A 5,970-nucleotide genomic window follows, 5' to 3' on the forward strand; every position below is an offset into this window, starting at 1 on the left:
TCTCTCTGTCCTCTCGTCTCTCTCACCTCTCTCTCTCTCTCTGTCCTCTCACCTCTCTCTGTCCTCTCTCTCTCTGGGTGATGTGATATACCAGTTAGCAGCAGAGCGTTGTAGGCCTGTCTAACTCAGGGTTGGTGATAAATAACCTGTAATAAACCCTGGGTGACTATCTCTGCCAGTCCTAGTCCCAGTCCTAGTCCCCGTCCTAGTCCCCGTCCTAGTCCTAGCTACAGCTACATCACTTACTGAGGTGAATTGTAAATTCTGCAAGGACCTACCTTTCAAAGTGCAGTACTCTCTTGTTCTTTCATTTTTCGCTCATTCTCGATTTCCTTTCCTCTTCTTTTTCTCTTGGTCTAGCTTCCTTTTGTCAATTCTTCATTCTACCTCTCTGTCCCCCCCACCCTCTCTACTCTCTCTGTCCCACCCACACCTCCTCTACCTTCTCTGTCTGTCTCTATCTCTGTCCCCCCACCCTCTCTACCTCTCTGTCCCCCCCACCCTCTCTACCTCTACTGTCTGTCTCTCTCTCTGTTCCCCCCCCACCCTCCTCTACCTCTCTGTCTGTCTCTATCTCTGTCCCCCCACCCTCTCTACCTCTCTGTCTGTCTCTATTCTCTGTCCCCCCCACCCTCTCTAACCTCTCTGCCCCCCCCACCCTCTCTACCTCTCTGTCCCCCCCACCCTTTCTACCCTCTCTGTCTGTCTCTATCTCTGTCCCCCCCACCCTCTCTCTCTCTCTGTCCCCCCACCCTCTCTCTCTCTCTGTCTGTCTCTATCTCTGTCCCCCCCACCCTCTCTACCTCTCTGTCTGTCTCTATCTCTGTCCCCCCAGCCCTCTCTACCTCTCTGTCTGTCTCTATCTCTGTCCCCCCCACCCTCTCTACCTCTCTGTCCCCCCCACCCCTTCTTTACCTCTCTGTCCCCTCCCACCCTCTCTACCTCTCTGTCTGTCTCTATCTCTGTCCCCCCCACCTTCTCTACCTCTCTGTCTGTCTCTATCTCTGTCCCACCCCACCTTCTCTACCTCTCTGTCTGTCTCTATCTCTGTCCCCCCCACCCTCTCTCTCTCTCTGTCTGTCTCTATCTCTGTCCCCACCACCCTCTCTCTCTCTCTGTCTGTCTCTATCTCTGTCCCCCCCACCCTCTCTCTCTCTCTGTCTGTCTCTATCTCTGTTCCCCCCACCCTCTCTCTCTCTCTGTCTGTCTCTATCTCTGTCCCCCCCACCCTCTCTCTCTCTCTGTCCCCCCCCACCCCTCTCTCTCTCTCTGTCCCCCCCACCCTCTCTCTCTCTCTGTCTGTCTCTATCTCTGTCCCCCCCACCCTCTCTCTCTCTCTGTCTGTCTCTATCTCTGTCCCCCCCACCCTCTCTGTCTGTCTCTATCTCTGTCCCCCCCCCACCCTCTCTACCTCTCTGTCTGTCTCTATCTCTGTCCCCCCCCACACTCTCTACCTCTCTGTCTGTCTCTATCTCTGTCCCCCCCACCCTCTCTACCTCTCTGTCTGTCTCTATCTCTGTCCCCCCACCCTCTCTCTCTCTCTGTCTGTCTCTATCTCTGTCCCCCCCACCCCTCTCTCTCTCTCTGTCTGTCTCTATCTCTGTCCCCCCCACCCCTCTCTCTCTCTCTGTACCCCCACCCTCTCTTTCTCTCTGTCTGTCTCTATCTCTGTCCCCCCCACCCTCTCTCTCTCTCTGTCTGTCTCTATCTCTGTCCCCCCCACCCCCCACCCTCTCTCTCTTCTCTGTCTGTCTCTATCTCTGCCCCCCCCCACCCTCTCTCTCTCTCTGTCTGTCTCTATCTCTGCTCCCCCCCACCCCTCTCTCTCTCTCTGTCCCCCCCACCCTCTCTCTCTCTATGTCCCCCCCACCCTCTCTCTCTCTCTGTCTGTCTCTATCTCTGTCCCCCCCCACCCTCTCTCTATCTCTGTCCCCCCACCCTCTCTCTCTCTCTGTCCCCCCACACCCTCTCTCTCTCTCTGTCCCCCCACCCTCTCTCTCTCTCTGTCTGTCTCTATCTCTGTCCCCCACACCCTCTCTCTCTCTCTACCAGGAGAAACAGCTGCATACCCATACCAGCTCCTACCTCTCTGTCTGTCTCTATCTTCTGTCCCCCCCCCACCCTCTCTACCTCTCTGTCTGTCTCTATCCTGTCCCCCCCACCCTCTCTACTTCTCTGTCTGTCTCTATCTCTGTCCCCCCCACCCCTCTCTACCTCTCTGTCTGTCTCTATCTCTGTCCCCCCCACCCTCTCTCTCTCTCTACCAGGAGAAACAGCTGCATACCATACCAGCTCCTACCTCTCTGTCTGTCTCTATCTCTGTCCCCCCCACCCTCTTCTCTCTCTCTACCAGGAGAAACAGCTGCATACCATACCAGCTCTACCTCTCTCTCTCTCTACCAGGAGAAACAGCTGCATACATACCAGCTCCTACCTCTCTGTCTGTCTCTAATCTCTGTCCCCCCCCACCCTCTCTCTCCTCTCTACCAGGAGAAACAGCTGCATACCATACCAGCTCCTACTCTCTCTCTCTCTCTCGTCTACCAGGAGAAACAAGCTGCATACCATACCAGCTCCTATCTTCTCTCTCTCTCTACCAGGAGAAAACAGCTGCATACCATACCAGCTCCTCTACCTCTCTCTCTCTCTCTACCAGGAGAAACAGCTGCATACCATACCAGCTCCTATCCTCTCTGTCTGTCTCTAGCCTTGTCCCCCCCACCCTCTCTCTCTCTCTACCAGGAGAAACAGCTGCATACCATACCAGCTCCTACCTCTCTCTCTCTCTACCAGGAGAAAACAGCTGCATACCATACCAGCTCCCTACCTCTCTGTCTGTCTCTATCTCTGTCTCCCCCCCACCTCTCTCTCTCTCTCTACCAGGATAAACAGCTGCATACCATACCAGCTCCTACCTCTCTCTCTCTCTCTCTACCAGGAGAAACAGCTGCATACCATACCAGCTCCTACCTCTCTCTCTCTCTCTACCAGGAGAAACAGACTGCATACCATACCAGCTCCTACCCCTCTCCTCTCTCCTCTAACCAGGAGAAACAGCTGCATACCATACCAGCTCCTACCTCTCTGTCTGTCCTCTATCTCTGTCCCCCCCACCCCTCTCTCTCTCTCTACCAGGAGAAACAGCTGCATACCATACCAGCTCCTACCTCTCTCTCTCTCTACCAGGAGAAAACAGCTGCCATACCATACCAGCTCCTACCTCTCTCTCTCTCTCTAACCAGGAGAAACCAGCTTGCATACCATACCAGCTCTACCTCTCTCTCTCTCTACCAGGAGAAACAGCTGCATACCATACCAGCTCCTACTCTCTTCTCTCTACCAGGAGAAACAGCTGCAGTGACCATTACCCAGCTCCTACCTCTCTCTCTCTCTACCAGAAGAAACAGCTGCATACCATACCAGCTCCTACCTCTCTCTCTCTCTACCAGGAGAAACAGCCCCTGCATACCATACCAGCTCCTACCTCTCTCTTCTCTCTACCAGGAGAAACAGCTGCATACCATACCAGCTTCCTACCTCTCTCTCTCTCTCTACCAGGAGAAACAGCTGCATACCATACCAGCTCCTACCTCTCTCTCTCTCTACCAGGAGAAACAGCTGCATACCATACCAGCTCCTACCTCTCTCTCTCTCTACCAGGAGAAACAGCTGCATACCAATACCAGCTCCTACCTCTCTCTCTCTCTACCAGGAGAAACAGCTGCATACCATACCAGCTCCTACCTCTCTCTCTCTCTACCAGGAGAAACAGCTGCATACCATACCAGCTCCTACCTCTCTCTCTCTCTACCAGGAGAACAGCTGCATACCATACCAGCTCCTACCTCTCTCTCTCTCTACCAGGAGAAACAGCTGCATACCATACCAGCTCCTACCTCTCTCTCTCTCTACCAGGAGAAACAGCTGCATACCATACCAGCTCCTACCTCTCTCTCTCTCTCTACCAGGAGAAACAGCTGCATACCATACCAACTCCTATCTCTCTCTCTCTCTACCAGGAGAAACAGCTGCATACCATACCAGCTCCTACCTCTCTCTCTCTCTACCAGGAGAAACAGCTGCATACCATACCAGCTCCTACCTCTCTCTCTCTCTACCAGGAGAAACAGCTGCATACCATACCAGCTCCTACCTCTCTCTCTCTCTACCAGGAGAAACAGCTGCATACCATACCAGCTCCTACCTCTCTCTCTCTCTCTCTACCAGGAAGAAACAGCTGCATACCATACCAGCTCCTACCTCTCTCTCTCTCTCTACCAGGAGAAACAGCTGCATACCATACCAGCTCCTACCTCTCTCTCTCTCTACCAGGAGAAACAGCTGCATACCATACCAGCTCCTACCTCTCTGTCTGTCTCTATCTCTGTCCCCCCCACCCTCTCTCTCTCTCTACCAGGAGAAACAGCTGCATACCATACCAGCTCCTACCTCTCTCTCTCTCTCTACCAGGAGAAACAGCTGCATACCATACCAGCTCCTACCTCTCTCTCTCTCTACCAGGAGAAACAGCTGCATACCATACCAGCTCCTACCTCTCTCTCTCTCTACCAGGAGAAACAGCTGCATACCATACCAGCTCCTACCTCTCTCTCTCTCTACCAGGAGAAACAGCTGCATACCATACCAGCTCCTACCTCTCTCTCTCTCTACCAGGAGAAACAGCTGCATACCATACCAGCTCCTACCTCTCTCTCTCTCTACCAGGAGAACCAGCTGCATACCATACCAGCTCCTACCTCTCTCTCTCTCCTACCAGGAGAAACAGCTGCATACCATACCAGCTCCTACCTCTCTCTCTCTCTCTCTACCAGGAGAAACAGCTGCATACCATAACCAGCTCCTACCTCTCTCTCTCTCTACCAGGAGAAACAGCTGCATACCATACCAGCTCCTACCTCTCTGTCTGTCTCTATCTCTGTCCCCCCCACCCTCTCTCTCTCTCTACCAGGAGAAACAGCTGCATACCATACCAGCTCCTACCTCTCTCTCTCTCTACCAGGAGAAACAGCTGCATACCATACCAGCTCCTACCTCTCTCTCTCTCTACCAGGAGAAACAGCTGCATACCATACCAGCTCCTACCTCTCTCTCTCTCTACCAGGAGAAACAGCTGCATACCATACCAGCTCCTACCACAGCCAAATGTTTGTGATTTCAGGTTGAAATACAAAAAGAGGATGAAAGTTGAGAGCTTTTCTCTGAGCCAGGTGCTGGTTAGTTACAACCGTAAGTTTTTAACTCTGATGGACATCGGTTTTCCCCATTACTGTTCACATACATGAAAAACGATCACACACCACACATGGAAACAGACCCATTTATGTGGGAGCCAAAATGACAGCTTTTAATTAGCTTTAATATGATTCTCTGCTCTCCATGAGAAACTTGGGGCCCCGTATGTGTCTGTAGGTCAGTGGTCACATTAGGCCAGGTCACTCTGATCCAGAATGGAGGAATAGTTTGCTTGGACCTGTAATGGAGGAACAGAGTGATTGATGCTGTTCTGGCTCCAATGCAGAAGCAGCACAAGGAACTCTCACTCAGATCTGGGCTCAATGTGAAACTCTTCAGACACTGACGTGGAATTTCCCTCTCCCTCTGTTTATTTCCCTCTCCCTCTGTTTATTTCCCTCTCCCTCTGTTTATTTCCCTCTCCCTCTGTTTATCTCCCTCTGTTTATCTCCCTCTGTTTATTTCCCTCTGTTTATCTCCCTCTGTTTATTTCCCTCTCCCTCTGTTTATTTCCCTCTTCCTCTGTTTATCTCCCTCTGTTTATCTCCCTCTGTTTATTTCCCTCTGTTTATTTCCCTCTGTTTATCTCCCTCTGTTTATTTCCCTCTCCCTCTGTTTATTTCCCTCTGTTTATCTCCCTCTGTTTATTTCCCTCTCCCTCTGTTTATCTCCCTCTGTTTATCTCCCTCTGTTTATTTCCCTCTCCCTCTGTTTATC

General features: G+C 52.1%; 1 long non-coding RNA gene across 2 annotated transcripts; it reads right to left on the reverse strand.

Annotated features, from left to right (window-relative positions):
* Positions 1-2,718: 2,718 nt before the first annotated feature.
* LOC116358537 (uncharacterized) lies at positions 2,719-5,705 on the reverse strand. 2 transcript variants are annotated; one of them, XR_004206263.1, is made up of 4 exons: positions 5,053-5,705; positions 4,917-4,950; positions 4,605-4,809; positions 2,719-2,774 (listed from the first exon to the last, which is right to left on the reverse strand). It is a non-coding gene; the product is annotated as an uncharacterized LOC116358537 (long non-coding RNA). The 2 variants fall into 2 exon arrangements; XR_004206262.1 differs by lacking the exon at positions 2,719-2,774 and adding an exon at positions 4,129-4,206.
* Between the last annotated feature and the right edge of the window lie 265 nt (positions 5,706-5,970).

The sequence above is a fragment of the Oncorhynchus kisutch genome, linkage group LG30 (assembly GCF_002021735.2).
Source record: "Oncorhynchus kisutch isolate 150728-3 linkage group LG30, Okis_V2, whole genome shotgun sequence".
Lineage (NCBI taxonomy): Eukaryota > Metazoa > Chordata > Actinopteri > Salmoniformes > Salmonidae > Oncorhynchus > Oncorhynchus kisutch.